Source organism: Hibiscus syriacus, unplaced genomic scaffold, assembly GCF_006381635.1.
Source record: "Hibiscus syriacus cultivar Baekdansim isolate YM2019G1 unplaced genomic scaffold, ASM638163v2 tig00110890_pilon, whole genome shotgun sequence".
NCBI classification, from domain to species: Eukaryota; Viridiplantae; Streptophyta; class Magnoliopsida; order Malvales; family Malvaceae; genus Hibiscus; species Hibiscus syriacus.
Genome location: NW_024062900.1, coordinates 15,987,897 through 16,005,404, shown reverse-complemented (window position 1 = coordinate 16,005,404; position 17,508 = coordinate 15,987,897). Strand labels below are relative to the sequence as shown.

The window sequence follows — 17,508 nt, the reverse complement described above, 5'->3', positions numbered from 1 at the left end:
CATGTAAACTTCATTTGAGAAAGTTGAACAACTCTAAATACTTGTGCAAATTTCCTATCCTTTCTCTCCATACCCTAAACTTTTTAATTGGCCAATTCACCCCCTCTTGGTACTTTTTCAATTGATCGATAGAGTTACGAAAATCCCAACAATTGGTATTAAAATGGGTCATAAATTGATCTTCTAACAACCTTGTAAAGATCCTAAGAGCTCTCTATCAATTCCCGATGCAACCAAGAAGATGACTTCCCCATCCAGCGCGTACTACCTTGAGGAATCTCACTTCATCCATAAGCCTCCATACTTCAATGGAGCAAAGTATTCTTATTGGAATAATAGAATGATGTTTTTCATCAAAGCCACCGACCTTGTGATTTGGAGTGCCATTGTTGACGATTCTCTCGTTCCTCCAAGGAATATATCAATATGGACAAGTGAAGATAGGAAGCTTGTCTAACTCAATGTCAAAGCCATACACATTCTTTTTTGTGCTATTGGCCCGAATGAATATAGTGGAGTATCTTCATGCTATAAGGCTAAGGAGATTTAAGATAAGTTGGATGTAACACCACAATTTAGGGGCTAAAATTTAAAAGTTATAAAGTATTGAATTTAAGTGATATTTTGGAAGAAAATGAGGATTAAAATATAAAATCGCAATGTTGGTAGACCATTTTAGAAAGTGTAGGAATTTGGGGACCAAACTCATAATTTACCCATTTTTCTTTAGGTGAGAATTATAAACCCCCTCTTCCGTCTATTTTCCCAGAATGTTTCCCATTTACTCTCCCCCCGGTCAACTACTTTGAGCTCCGATTTCTCCACCGTTCGTCGATCCGAAACCACCATCTTGTTCGTTGTTGATCGATGAACAAAACCTCTCAAACCTCTCGTTGTGAATCGGCGTCGTTCGCCATAAATCTCAACCCGATCACTATTAGTTTTCCGTCGATTCAGGTTGATTCAACCACCCGTTTTCGACACCTCCCGCACCATCATGTTCCTTGCATTGTTCCGAGTCCACCGGTGTTCTTCTTGTCTCCGTCGTGCTAGCGCGTGAAAGGGTGAGGAAGTTTAAGTTTCCAACGTTTTAGAATCGAGCTCTATGTCGTTCAAAATTGTGAACTGAGCTTGGTAAGTGTCTCAAAATCCCTTAAAATAATTTTTGGAATTTTTCGAAGCCCGTAGGCCACTGCACACGCTCCCACGCGCCGCCCCTGCGCGTAGGGAAGGTCCACCGCATGGTGGACAGTTTGACCCCGTTTGACTGACCCGACCCAACCCGACTGCCTGACCCATTGACCGTTAATCGTTGACCGCGTTGACCATTGACCGTCGTTAACTGCCGTTGATTGCCATTGATCGACCGTTGACTTTTTCCTGTATTACCTATCCTAATGTTTTTCGACGTCCTGAGTCCGTTTTTTAGGTCTGTTTTGCCAAATTCAAACCCGATAAGCTGTTTTTCACTAATTTATCACCCGATTCGATCTATTTTTCGGAATTAAGCTCCGTTTTTTATGAAATTTCTATTCTTATGTATTTGAGGAATTATTGGAAGTTAAATTAAAGATCAAGGGCGTTCGAATGGAATTTAAATTGTTGATCAGTATGGCACAAAAAATGAGGTAATACAATACTACCTCTTTATGCTTTATGAAACATGTTGATATTGGTAAATGCATGAATAAGATAATTTTGGTCTTATCTGTATAGTTAGGTAATTCTTACATTCGATCTGAATGCGGTAAAAAGTCAGTTACTCAATGAAATTATGATGGTTCGTACAAGGAATTAGAAGTTGTTAAGGAATAACTTTAAGTTTAGAGATTATTTGGAAAATCAACAAAACCTAGGATCTCTTAATTAATTTTATTTATCGCTGTTAAGAGTTTTAATACCGAAGTTACATGGTTAAGGAATTACGAAAATGCCCTTGAGAGGTAAAAATAGTTCGAGTTGACTCTGAGTGAGAGAGTACCTTAAGAATTCATTCCAAACCTGATAAATTACAGATTTAATTTTTAAAATCCTGTCTTTGTACAGAAAATTCCTGATAACTTGTTTGTAACATCTGAGAAGGAAGTTGACCCGAAAATCTCCGAGTTAAGAGTATATACTTGAAGAATAATTTATTGAGGGTGATTCTTTATAAGAATTATTCAAAAAAGAAAGGAATAGATAATAAGTTTAAATTAAATAATAAGGTCGGATGGAAGGAAACGATTTAAATACGCTGGAATGAAAATGACCCAAGAATATCACCAAGCTCAGGAATAATTAGATATCCTCGAGCTCTGAAATGAATGGAATAAAATTGAGCACCAAAATAACCAAAATACCCTTATGGCCTAGACTAAGTAAATGTCTTGGATTAATTAAGGAATCCAAATAAACATGGGTGTTGTACTGCCCTTAAAAGTTATGGAAACAACCTAAGTGAGCCGGTCAACCCTAATGATATGTCAGTATCTGAATGACATAGATATCACTTGAATGTGTGTTCGTATTCTCAAGTTTGGATTAATGATAATTCTAGAAGTAATCAGCTCAGCTCAATTCTAGATTGCATTCTGTACTAAGAAGGGTATATTCGTTAGATAAATCAACCACGAAGACTAAATTGATATGAACGAAAGTACAATATGTATCTAAAATTCAGAAATGTTTGAATTACTCTGCAAAAATCTAGAGTAACCAGGATAAACTTGACTACTAAATGAATTAAGTAACCTCAAGGACCGAGGATTAAGTAAGTGATTAGGATAAGTATGGAAACTCGTATGAACTTACATGATGTATCATCCCTATGGGTTATGAACCATAAATCAAGTACGTCGATATTTCATGATATTGTGGAAGCGTGGAAATAAAATAAATACCATTGAAATATCTATTCAATGATGATTCCGAAGATGATCTATGGACAATAATTTTTGGTATTAAAGAGTAAATACCATGGAAGGATAATGAATTGACCAGACGACAAGCATATGTTCTTGGAGTTATTTGATAATCCGATCAATCGATATAGATTGAATCTTCATCTCTTCCTTATCAGCTCAAACCACATTATGCATAACTGATGATTTTTTCAGTTAATGAACTCTTCCAATAGTGATTCTAACTTCCTGCATTCTATCGGTGCACTAAAGATCCTTGTTTCTCTGCCTGATAAGATTATCCAGTATCTCTGAATAATATTTGTAAACACTACTAGTGTGTTCCCTAATCACATAAATATTTTATCTGATTTTCGACTTGAATTCTATTCTGATACATTACATTAATTATGTTCTGATTTCTAATATGGATTCTATTCTGATATATGATCTGAATTCTGTTTTGATTTTTGATATCTCTGTTTACCGACGGAGAAATGTTTTATCTGGGGAGTTTATTGTTAGAGGAAATATATCTGCATGTTTATCGACTGTGTGCTCAGGGCCTTACTAGTTGTGCGGGGTGTATGGTTTTGGGGAACCTACGCAAACAGATTGTGAAAGGATGGGGGTAGTGTTATGTTTTTAAAAAATATATTTTAAAAAGATTTGTATATTTTCACTGGTTTTATGGGAACACACTAGATAACCTATTCTAATCTCTTGAATTCAGTCATCCGAAATATTTTTTTGAACTGAAAGCTCACTGTCTGTTACTACCTGAAATATCAGTAGGATCTCCACTCAACATAAAGATCTGTAGATGTCTGAACCGATAAGGAAATATATGTTTATCTGTATCTGCATGTTCTTCAGCATCATCTGGTAGTTATGTATTATTGAGCTTTCCAAAACTCACTCTGTTACTCACCTTTTCAGGTTAAAAAGAATCGTACCAGTGCATCTATCGATATCAGTAAGGGAGTTCTTTCGGCGTTGCTTGCAGAGTATGATACATATGATTAGGGGGCATGTAATTGTATTTTGTTTTATATACGGGGATTGAAAAACTATTTTATTTCCGCATACTGATGAATCATTTTACGAGTTACATGTTTTAATAAAAGTTTTAAATTTTCTGAGATTTTACAGTGGGTCGCTCTGGTGGCTTTAATGTGACACCCCAGATCGGATCGGGTTACCTGCATCGGTCTTAGGGGGTTACATTAAGTTGGAGGTGGCTCATGAAGGAACAAGTGAAGTGAAGAAGTCCAAGTTTGGAATTCAGATGAAGCCTGGTGAAGACATAAAGGTGATTTATAATCGGTTCACTTCAATCATCAACGAGTTGAAGAACGTTGGGAAGGTTTATCCCAATGAAGAAATAGTGAGAAAGATGCTTGCCTCATTGCCTACTTCTTGGGAAGGAAAAGAAACTGCCATCGAAGAAGCCAAGGACTTTGAGTTGTATACCCTTGATGAGCTTATTAGTTCTCTACTTACTCATGAGGTGAAACTCCAAAATAAGAATGAAGAAGAGGAATAGAATAACAAGAAAAAGAAGGAGGTGTGAATCACCTTCAAATCCACCAATGAGAGTAATCAAGACTTAAGTGAAGAGGTGGATGAAGATGAAGAGATGGCCAAGCTCTTCAAAAGATTCACAAGATTCATGTCTTCCAAAGAAAAGAAAGTGAAGCATGAATCGAGTAATAGGAAGGGTCACTCAGTGTACTTTGCGTGCCAAAGAACGAGATATGTCAAATATGAATGTCATCTCCTAAAGAAGAAGATATCAAGCAAAAAAAAGGTGTTTGTGGTGCTTGGAGTGATGAAGAAGACTCCAATGATGAAGATGAATTTGTCAACCTATGTCTCATGGCCAACAAAAAAGATTCAATTATGATTTAAATTATTATTCATTTAAAGAATTACAAGATGTCTATGATGAATTGTATTTGGAATTTGAGACCATGAATTCCATATATAAGAAATGATTTCAAAATTTAAAATTGAAAATGATATTCTTTTGAAAGTAAAAATAGATTTTGAAAAAACAAAATGAAATTTGAAAAATGATTTTGAAGATGATTTAGAAAAAGAAAAACTTAATTTAAAAGTTAAGTTTGAATTCTTAACAAAAGAAAAAGAAATAATTTTTCAAAACAATTCATCATGTTTAAAAATGGAAAAATGCTCACATTGTCATTTCCATGGTCACATGGAACATACTTTTCCTTTAAAACTTAGAAAACCTTTTAAAATTAGGCAAGTATGGGTTCCCAAGGGAACAAGAGACTTTTTCCCTAACATTCAAGGATCCAAAGCAATTTGGATACCTAAATCCAAATAAATGTCTCTTGTAGGTGTGTGAGAGCAATGATGACAAAAGTGAAGAAATTCAAATGCTCTAACCACACAAAGAAAGGAATGAGTAATCTCTAAATTTAATGTTTTTGTTTCTATATATTGGTTGCCTATTTTTTTTATGCATGCATGAGCTTTGAGTAAAAATGATAAATTTTTCTCATGTATTTTAAAATGTGTTATGATGAACATTTTAAAGTGTTAATGATTTTTATTGAGTTTTTTGTTCATCATAATGATTTTTGGTCAAATTTGCTTTTAATGTTTTGTAATTGTTTTTACAAAATTTTACTTTTGACCTTAAATTTAAATGTTTATGCATGTGTTTTTTATTGAATATAATATCTCTCTAACAATTGATATCAATTTTTTTAATGCATAACATTCTTTTTAAAAGCTTTATGCATATGAACTTTAACTTCTCATGTTAATATTGCATAAAGTAGTATAAACTTAGATTTATTGAATTTCATGTGTTACTAACATGTTTGCTCATCTTTGTTGAAATTCAATAATTTTTAAGTTTCAAGCTTTTAAAGTCAATTTTATTAATGCATTTATTGAGGGGGGAGCTTTTGATTTTTCAAATGATTTTAGGATAAAATTTCTTACTCACTCTCCAATGTTGCTTTGAACTTAAAATATTTGAATTATTTTTGATATACCAAAAAAGGGGTAGAAATATAGCTTTAAAATATCAATTCAAGAATGAAAAAGGGGAAACTTTAATATCTTACCAACATATTTCTCTTTTTCAATGTCATTTTTCAAGTGTTTTGTTATATCAAAAATGGAGAGATTGTTGAACCTATTTTGATATAACAAATTTAGGGCAAAATGTTTTTGGACTAAATTAAATTTATTCAAAGCTTTCAAAAATAATTCAAAGTCCATGAAACATGAATTTGAACACAAAAATGATTTTCTAGAAAAGAAGTATCGATATTGTTCTTATAATATCGATGTTGTTCTTGTAGTATCGATACCAAAGGTAAGGGAAATATTAATACTCTTATGGCAATATCAATGCTGCCTATAGATGTTAAATGTGTTCAGATTCCAGTAGGTATTTTTGGTATCGATACTCAAAGGAGTATCAATACTACTTTGTATAGTAGTGTCGATACCGTAAACCCTAGTATTGATACTCGTAGCCCAACAGTAACAAACAACTAGTTTTTATTAGTGCAGTATTGATACTCCAAGCTCGAGTACCAATACTCCTTGGTCTGGGCAGTTTTATTTTTGCAGTTTTAAGTCCCCAACGGCTAGAAACCCATTCCAAAATATAAAAATAAGTTGAAGACACTTGAAGAAGGTTACATAACACCTATCTAAGCATTAATCATAAAAAAACTTTCATTATTTATTCTTTGTTTTCTCTTGTAAATAGTGTGTTTTAGTGAACTTAATTGTATAAATACCTTGCTTTGAGAGGTTTCATGTTTACTTTCTTTTTATCCTTTCGTAAAAGGGGTATGGTTATAGGTTGTAAAAAGTTACTCTTAAGCCTAGAAAAAGAAAGAACAAATTAGTGAATTTGTTAAAAATCCTTAGTGTGAAGCTAAGGTAATGGATGTAGACTTAATTTGAGGAAGTTGAACCACTCTAAATACTTGTGCAAAATTTCATATCATTTCTCTCCATACCCCAAAATTTTAAATTGGCCAATTTACCCCCTCTTTGCACTTTTTTGGTTGATCGATAGAGCTACAAAAATCCCAAAACATGAGTTCTTGAATGAAGGTGTGTCATTTGTCATATCAGCGTCACAAGTGATAAGAAAATTATGCCACTAGAAGATGATGCCTTTTTAAAAATGATAAGTTTTTCGAAAAGGCTAGGTTACTCGTGTTGAAGAAGGTTCATGAGAAAAGTGGGTTTGATGGAAGAAGAATCGGGCATAAAAATTGAATTCAGAACCACGCTCACGACTACAACAACAAACATCTTCCGTTGAATTATTTGTTCGGATTAATGACCATAATTAATGCAACCAGAAGATGATACCCTTTTAGAAATTATAAGTTTATCAAGAAGGCTAGGTTACTCATGTTGAAAAAGGTTCATTAGAAAGACGGTTTTGAAGGAACAAGAAGTTTCTTGATAAGACCATGTTTGATGGAAAAAATGTGAAAGATTTACTCATGACCTTACAAGAGAAACTCAAAGGGCTACGTCCTTATAAAAGACACATTCTTTGGGTGGCATAACTTATAGCACCGATATTGACAAAATGATCTCTAAGTTTCGTGCCAAGTCGAGCCACCAGAAGATGAGCCCTATATAAGTAGACACCTCGCGTTCAACAGTAGAATGCCATCAGAAGAGGATGTCTTAAATAGGCACATACCACACGCTCTGTGAAACGTGTTTTCCATTGAGATTCCTAACAGTTTAAAGGGCCTTACATTCAGAAAGGCACGTGATTTGGAAAAAAATTATCTATAAATATGAACGATAACCATTTTAAATGAATAGCTTCGTAAAAAATATTTAATGGCAAGATTTTTTGTAATTGTGTTCAATTCCGAAACTTATTTCTACAATTCCATCAATGCCAAGATAAAAAAGATGAGTTATATGATTTAATTTCAATGAAGCTTAAAAATCTACAACACGATAGATGTCTTCATTGCAAATATTCCCGTTGATGAGTCCGACCCTGAAGTACATTACATACTGACCTTATCAAATGCAAGCGATCTTCAGAAGACGTTTAAAGCTTACACATGTGTCAATGGTATGAACATCGAGTTTACTTTCAAATTTGAGGAATAAACATCTTCATCAAGTAACGCAGAAGCATCTCGGTTGTCACAAAATGAAGAGGCAAAGAGATAGTTCTGCTACGTTATGCTCGTAAACATCAGGAGAATGAGCAAATAAATAAGGAACTGAACTTAACATTAGATATTTCTACAAACTACGAAGAAACAGAAACATACTCATTCTCTATTAATTTCAACTAACTGTAACTTCGTGTGGTTCTTTTTTTATTATGTTTATAAATTGACATTTAAATAAATTAATGTGTTGTTAAAAATTAAATTTGAAAAAATATGATGGTTTTCAAAGTATTTATGCATCAAACCAAACAACTAATTATCATATTATTGAAGGATAATTTAAACAAATCAATAATATAAACAAATTTTAACATTATATTCAATTCGATTTGATGATATATTTAAAACATAAAAAACTACATTTTTTATATAATGTTTTATTTTTTTTACTACAATCGCAAACCACATAATTTTCATATTTTTTATTTTTATTTTCATATTTTTTCATTCCTCTCTCGAATTCGTTCGTTGCATCGGTTTGGTAAGTCTTCACACTTCTTCTTCTCTATTTTCATCTTCTTATCATCTTCTACAAGTTTACTCTTATGATCCTCAACTATCGACTTTATTACCTCCTTTACCCGTTCTTCTTCATCTGAAGACGAGCTTGAATCTGAATCATCGGAGTTGGAGTCGGAAGACCCAAAAATAAAGTTTGGAACCATAAAAAAATTTCCCCATATATACATGATTTTGAATAACTTAAACAGAATGTGAGGAAAAAGACTTGTGGGGTCCTATTTATGCAAGTCTTCGCACCCTATCAAACATGATATTTAATATACCTCACGTTACACGAAACACGAGGTTTTTGGGGATTCATGACTTCAATTTCTAACTTGGATTCCTAACATGGTAGGAATTTACTTTCTACTAACCACGAGGTCCATTATTTTTTATAAAAAATATTTTTGAAACTATAAGTAAGGTGAAGTAATGTATCTTTTGAATTTTATTTGTCTGATGAACTAAATATATTTTTGTAAGTTTTATTAACTAAATATGAAATTGGAGTTCAATTAACTAAAAAACATTACAATCAAGTTTTTAAAACATTACATAATTTTCATTTCAAGTAAAAAACAACTAATGATGCATATATCCACCCGTATCGCACTATGGTGGACGACGAGCCCAACGCAGATTCCTACGAATCAATCTATCTTCATCAGCATCACCACCACCACCACCACCACAATCATCATCGTCATCACCATCTACACGTGTAGTACCATCGTTAGAACTAGGATCGAGACCAGTGTAGAATATGCTCTCTGAAGACAGCTGCTCAACACTGTCGGATTCGAAGTTTGTTTCCAATGGTGGAAATTGAAATACCGATGGTGGAACAAATACATAAGAAAGTGATAGATAATGTGTTTGAACTAGTATACGAATGCAATACGAAGGGACAATAATCGAATAGGAACATCATATGTTGGGAGATGGGTTGACAAGCGAACTGTTTATCCAATCTCTTCGACCACTAGAACACCCATATCGGATGATGATATTACCAATTAACATCCGTCTTCCCTTATCACGTTAAGTCATGCAATTCATCCAAGTCTGGTGGTGGTGGCGGAATTGTTTGGACACAATTAAATTTTTGCATCACACGATCGGTAGGATGCCACTCGACTATCTAATAGAGTATCAACGAGGACCACCAACATCAAAACGACCGAATTGACACCTATTTCATTCGAAGTATACAATGTACTAACATCATCCTTGTATGGAGTCCACATGAACTATAAATTTTTTAAAAAATAAGTTAAATAAACTTGAATTAAAAAAATAATTTTTAAATTAAAAAAATAAAATCAATTACAATTATTGTCTCGTCTTTCATCTTATCAATCAACAATCTAAAATCACCCTGAGTTTTTGATAAATGGCGTGAATCAATGTACCGGTCCACATATCATTCATATAACAAAATATAATTATTTTTCATATTATAACAAAACATATAATAATATAAATATATAAAACTAGTTTATTTTTAATTACATCCGAAGTAGTGGAAACTGAAATGGGGTCGGTTCTTTAAGAGCCAAGTGTAAAAATGACATTTGGAACAAACCCATGATTGCAAGAACATCAAACACCATCCAAGAACTTATTTGTCTGGATCGACTAATTTACAAAGCTCCCGGAACAGAAAGGTCAATATTGTCAATCCCTAATTCATATTTTTCGAATCTCACAAAATGCATAGATAATACAAATAGATCAGATGCATTTTGTTATAGGATTTATCTGGCATCAAGATCCCCCAATAACTCGTAAAATATAAGCATGAGCAAATCGCTATAAAATTTTAAAAAAAATCATAAATTAAAAAATTATCGAAAAATATCAAAAATAAATAATCATGAATTTTAAAAAATACCTCATTAATTATTGGAGTAGCATTAGGAGTAGTTGAGTAAAATTATAGTCCAAAAATTCAATTTTGATCTTCCCTCAATCCAAATCATGATCGCGAGGAGGAATTCCGAGCAGTTCCTCATGCAAGACGTACTAGTAGTCATCGACAATATTGGTAATAGTCGTTTGATAACTATGTAAAAATGCCATATTTAGGGCCTTTTTACTTAAGTTATTGATTGTCTAAGAGCTTATATAGGATCATATAGATGCATTTAGGAGCATATAATTGCATGTGGTGGAAATATATTTTGTCGTGGCATTTTATTTTGTGAACGATGTTGCGTTATGGGGAAGGTGTTTTGTTTGATGATGTGCAGGATTTGGGAGCAAGGATAAGCAAGAAGAATTGACGTGACATGCTAGGAATGCTGAGTAGAATGCAAATACCAACTAGGACGACATTTTGGAAGCGAAAAATATGAAAGAATATATTTTCAAAAGCCATCTGTCCTTTTCTTCACGTGCATTCAGCTGCCAGACACCTAGGAGGGAACATTTGCCTCCTGGGTCGACTGATCTTGTCGGCACGTACGTGCAACTGCAAGCCTTCGAGAATGGACCACGCCCAACTGCTAGGAGGAGACCACTGCCACCTCTACTGCACCCCCTCATGTGAAGAAAACCATCTCGGAGAATCCTAGGAATTTTAACACAAATTCATAGGTTTATTCCCCACTATAAATAGAAGAGGAAGCCACCAGACTTAGAGACTTTTACACACCATTTTGAGCTTAATTTCAAAAAGAAAAAGGTATATCATTTTTCCGTCAATCGTTTTTGTCGTGGTATTCCTCCATTAACAAGCTAGAGGGAGTGGCGAACTAGGCGTCTGAGAGGAGCTAGCGAGCTGGGGAAGTTCATGGTGGCTAAGGGGAGCTCTGGCAGTGCACGTCGAAGCTTATTCCTCCATACCTTTACTATTTGCTTTCATTTATCATAGTTGGGTTGTATGGAATAGATTAATTTCATGCCTTGTTGCTTGGAATATTCGAACCCCACCATGAACTAGTCTTATTTGGTAGGAGTTCCTTATGGATACTTAAGTTTTATTTTAATTGATGGTTGTTTTGTATGTTGTTACTTGTTTTGCTTATGATATTTAATGCCTTAAGGTTGTAGAAGCTACGAGAGTAGTCATTCCTTAGAAGAATGGTTAGTGTTCGAGAGAATGACTGAGTAGCATATCTTTAGTGTTCAAGATAAACTAGGGATGATCCACATAAGCAAGGGGTTTTAGATAGTAACTAGACTTAATCTAACCTTAGACATAAGGCTAGGATTTCAGTCGACTAAAATAAGTAGTGCTTGGTTGAGATGTTAGATGCTAGTGCTAACGCTGAGTGGTATTGCCGTGATATATTCTGTTATATGAACCAATAGGATCCTTGCACCTGCTAACACCGAGAGGTATTGCCATGACATCCTCAACCTGTCGAGTCCCTTGACTAGAGATAACATAGGGCACCTTTAGTAAACTCTATCGGAAAAATAAGGCATAGAAGTAAGACCATCATGAGAAGTTAGACTCAAGTTTCCTAAGTGACTCCTATCATTCATTCCCGTAGTAGCTTGTTGTGTGAGGATACTAAAGTCATTTTAATCAAATCCAGTGTTTACATTTCATTTTGCCTTTTCATTTTCAATTGATTCCACTACACTCAATTTAGTTTTGCCAAGACATTTCCATCCACTTTGCCATGACATCTCAATTTGCTACCACAATACATTACATCATCATTCCATTCCCACCAACATTTATTTCATTTTGCCAAATTATTCTCATTTGTACATACCATCGCTAGCTATACTTAGGTAAAATAGATAATTGCTTTGATCGAACTTATAAATTTCCTCCAATCCCTGTGGATACGATACTCACTCATCAATGTATTACTTGTTCGATTGTGTATACTTACACATATTTCGCGACCATATTTAGTAGTCACAATTCGCAGACATCGCTCCGTCAATAGGCAGCCCAAGATGGAATGCAACGTCTTGAAGGGCAATAGTCACCTCCCTACAAAGAAAATTAAATGTGTGTGTCATCAGCCCCCACCTTTCTAGCAATGCATTTATTAGTGGAGGATGCACCATGGTACCACCAATTATACTGCTAACATAACCAAAACCGGCTTCGTGCAAATACAGAAGACTATCATCATCAGGTTCTATGAAACGGTTAATATAACACGTCAAAGAACGTTGTATCCCTTCAAATAAAAATTTATAAATAAATAAATATTAATTAAATAAATAAATAATTACATATGGATTTATCTGCTAATAATCGAACACAAAACTTTGATCAAGCCTCAGTAATCCCGTCATAATACAAAGTAATCAAAATTTTAAAGTAACGAACAAACTGCTTAGAGGAAGAAAAAAAGAGAAAATTTGGTGTGAAGATTTTGGGTGGACGAGGATACTATTTATAGGAGTCCTCGCCGAAGTGAGATTATTGGGACCACATGTGATGCAAGGCGCAAGGTCCTTTGAAAAGACGTGTATTCAACTTTCAGACTAACTTTGCGCTTTGTAAGACGCGAGGTCCTGAAAAATTTAATTTCAAATTTTATTTTGAAGAACGCAATAAATTATTGATTCGTTTTAATTTCTAATGGACCTCGCAGTTTGTAGAACGTGAGGTCGTTAAACCTAATATTAAATTATATTCTCTGAAAAGTATTTCTACGTTTGACGGGTCTCGTGTCCCGTGAAATGCTGAGTGCATTTTGTAGGACGCGAGGTTGTCCTTGTGTGTAGTTTGGAGGATATTTTTTTAATCAATGTTGTTTGAGGATTAGTTTTTCAATAAATAAAATTTTCAAGGTTTTTTTAATAAAAAGCCATAACAACAATTGTCGCAAAAAATTCCTAAACGATAAATATTTAAATTCCTTCTAAACTATTTGGATAGACAATCCATCAATTCGATTTAAGTGACGATGTATGTTCACCGAATGTAGACTAATGAGTAATGAACAATGAAATAATATTTGACATTACCAAAAAAAATAAAATTTTTTGATATTTTAATAATTCAATTAAAACATTATAAATTATAAATAAAAATAAAAATTTCATTTATAAATTTAGAACAATCAACCTTAAAATAAATATCTTATGGTTTTTTCATATTTTATTAGTCGATATCTATGTGAAAATATTGTAAGTTAAAATTTCAATTTCATCCAAATGAAAAAAAAATCAAAATAAATAAATAAGATATGATTAATGCATTTTTAAAATTCAGCAAATATAATATGTCAAAGTGAAGATAATTTTAAAGTATAAATGATCGATATCTATGAATATCCGTCGACCGTACATAAAAAGAAACTTAATATATATATATACACACACCGTAAACTATAGAATTTGTCACTTTTATTTGAATTTTATGAACTTTTCTTATTAAATTCAAAAAATATAATATTTGATCACTTTCGTTTGGTTTTAGTAAGATGTGATCATGGAAGGTTAACAACCGTTAAACCTTTAACGGTTTGATGACGTGGCTCGGTAAATATATAAACTTAAAATTACATCACATCTACGTTGATAATATGTCGATTAAGTTTTGGTTACTTTCCTTTCATATTTGTATATTTTTGCTCACCAAATTTTAAAAACAAAAGTTTTGGTCATTTACGTTATTGTTTTTATTAAGTTTTGGTCACTTAGACGTAGGGCTGTAAATGAGACGAGACAGATCGCGAGCTACTCGAGATCGAATCGATCAAGGCTCGATAAATACTCGGATCGAATGGACTCGACTCGAGCTCGAAGTCGACTTGAGTTCTCCGAAACGAACTACTCGATATTCGACTCAAAAAGCTCGTGAGCAGCTAGAAAAAAATATTATATTATAATTTTAGATTTTTTAAACTTACATTATTCAAATATATTAAAAATACATTATTGATAATTATAAAATTTTAAAAATATATTAAAAATTATATAATACAACTACCCTCAAATTTTAATTTTTTTAATTAACCAGCCAAGTCCAATTGTTACATTGTATATTACTAAAAGAAAAATAAAAGCTCATTTAATTAAGCACATGTTAGATTACGCGTGTTTGGTTGATTTTTTTCTATCTTTTTAAAATTTTTACTGCACAATTACTTGACAACATAGAAAAATAAAATAAAAAAAATAAGAAAAACAACCAAACAATAAAAAAATTGAAAATGACTTATATTTATTTTAAATTAATAAAAAATTATTTATCTAATGACAAATATTTAATATATTTCTAATGATAATATTTTTAATAACTATTTTTTTAAATTGTTGTTATATTTTGAGGTTTCGGGTTCAAATATCATAAATATCAAGAGTTTGAGTATTTAATATCAAGATATTATATTGTACTTACCTCATAAATTGGTACCAAGTCGATTAATTAATGTCTTTGCAATGAACCCTAAATTATAAATTCCAAACCCTAAACTATAAGCCCTAAACCCTAAACCTTAAACCCTAATTATAAACCCTAAACCCTAAACCCTTAATATAATTATATGATAGGGGTTAAGTTATGAACATGAGTGTAACACACAAATTATGCAAAATGATATTATGTGACTACTAAATAAATCATTCACATACTTATACATAAACATATCAACATGCAAAATAAATATACACAACTAATTAAAGAAAACAATCCTAATCAGGGACTAAATTAAGAGAAACCTAAATGTGAGGACTAATTTAAGCTACGATGATTAAATTCACTTAAATGTAAACTTAAACTTACAAAATTGGAATTAAACCAATGACTTAAATACAAAATGTGCGTAAACTACAGGGTCTTATATGCAATTGATCTTATTCGATTTAAGCTAAAATAATATAGAAAATAACATAAATGACGCCTGAACATTTAAAACAAATAAAAAAATTTAAAGAAATGTGATTGAAATACAAAAATTAAAATATAACATACCAAACTATAAATTTATTAAACAAGTGACTCACTTGTATCAAAATACACTTTCAGAGCTCTGCCGTGAATAATATATTTCATGTTTCTTCCATAATGAGCTTCCTATTCTAAATGATTTCCAACACAACATTGGTGGGATATGGCAAGTAAATAGAGGGATTTTACAATTACAAGCACGTGCATGCAACTTTCCAGTATCCCACATCGGTAGGTTTAAGGAAGCTTTGCGCTGGGATATTATAAAAGGCGAGGATACGCAAGGGTAGCTTTGCACTGGGCGCAATGACGCAGCTCATGAGGTTCTAACCGAGGCACGTCAATTGCTAGTTGAAAATTATTTCCAATCGAGGTTGAGTCTTAAGTTTCAATCGAATTTTTGATTTTTTTTTTAAGTTTGAGTTTTTTCGAGTTTTTTCAAGTTCGAGTTGAGTTTTAATATTATATTTCGAGTTTGAGTTCAGTTTAAAAAATTTAGCTTGTGAGTTTTTCGAGTTTACTTATAAAGTTTTTGAGTTCAAGTTGAGCTCAGCAATACTCGAGTTTGAGTTAGGCTCAGCTATACTCAAGCTCGACTCGGCTCGTTTACACCTTTAGTTGGATATTGAATGTCGCTAGTTTGATGATGTGACCTGTTAGTAAAATGATTTAATTTTTATTTTAACTCTTTCACTTTAAACAAAATATTGATTATGGGTTTTTTGTAAATTCAAATTAGTTTAGCGACAATAATTCAATTGATCCATTTTAATAGGTTTTTTTTCCCAACCTCATTGTTATTCATCTTCTCTCTGCTTCTTCTTCAAACATCTCTGCTCCATAGCTCAATTTGCCTTCTTTCAAAAACTCATGTTGCATTTCAAGAATAATGCAAGATTTCCAACTTATGAACTCAACTCATCCATCAAACTTAATCTAAAATCCATTATCTTCAACATTAAATCTTTTTTTTTTCTCAAGAAGAAGCAATTTTCGATTCTAGATCCATATGAAAAATGTTCATCTTATGAATCATCTTTAACTCCTACGGCTTGTACGATCTTTCTCACCACTACCACCTCGTCAGCCTCGGAGTACCTCATTTTCGCGACGAATCGATCAAACAACTCACTATTGGAGTATAACTCCAGTACTAAGTGAACGCTGGTTTAATCTTCATAAACATCGTGGAAGTTGATCACGTTCAAATGTGACAAAACGCTCTCAACAATCTTTAACTTCACAGGGATTTCGTTGGTTAACAACGTGTCAGAGATGGAAACATGGTACGATGTTGTCAATAATGCCTCCATTGAATAAGCTATAGTTTTCTCAGCTCGAGGTGGTGGTGTGACTGTGGTGGTGAATCTTTTTAGAGTTCTAATGGTGTATTCTCTGTATTTTTTATGATCTTTAATATTTATTTTTATACATTTTCTTACAACCCTAAACCTTAAACTTAATATTAACCTAATTTGAATTTACAAAAATACTCATAATTTGTATTTTGTCTAAGGTGTAGGGTTTAAAATAAAAATTAAATCATTTTACTAACGAGGCACGTCATAACATTCAACGTCCAAGTGACAAAAACTTAATAAAATGATAACGTACGTGATCAAAACTTAATAAAAATTATGTTTTTTTTAACTTGGTGAGTGAAAGTGTACAAATATAAAAAAAATGTGACCAAAATTTAGTCCACGTATTATCTACGCAGAGATGATGTAATTTTACTTTTATATATTTATAGTGTCACGTCAACATATCATTAAAAATTTAACGTCTGTTAGTCTTAAATGATCACATCTTAATTAAAACGAAACGAAAGTGTCCAAATATTATATTTGTTGAATTCAGCGAGGAAAAATTTATAAAACTCAAGCGAAAGTGATCAATTTTGTAGTTTACTCATATATATATATATATATGATGTTTATATAAAATAAACAAGGGAAAATTATCTATTTGATCGCTCACTTATTATTTAATTTTAGTTTTGGTCATCAAACTAACATTTTTAATCATACATAAC

The 17,508-nt window shown here is 32.5% G+C and overlaps 1 pseudogene; it reads left to right on the top strand.

Moving 5' to 3' along the window:
- Positions 1 to 15,761: 15,761 nt before the first annotated feature.
- LOC120144930 lies at positions 15,762 to 15,890 on the top strand (annotated as a pseudogene).
- Positions 15,891 to 17,508: the final 1,618 nt, after the last annotated feature.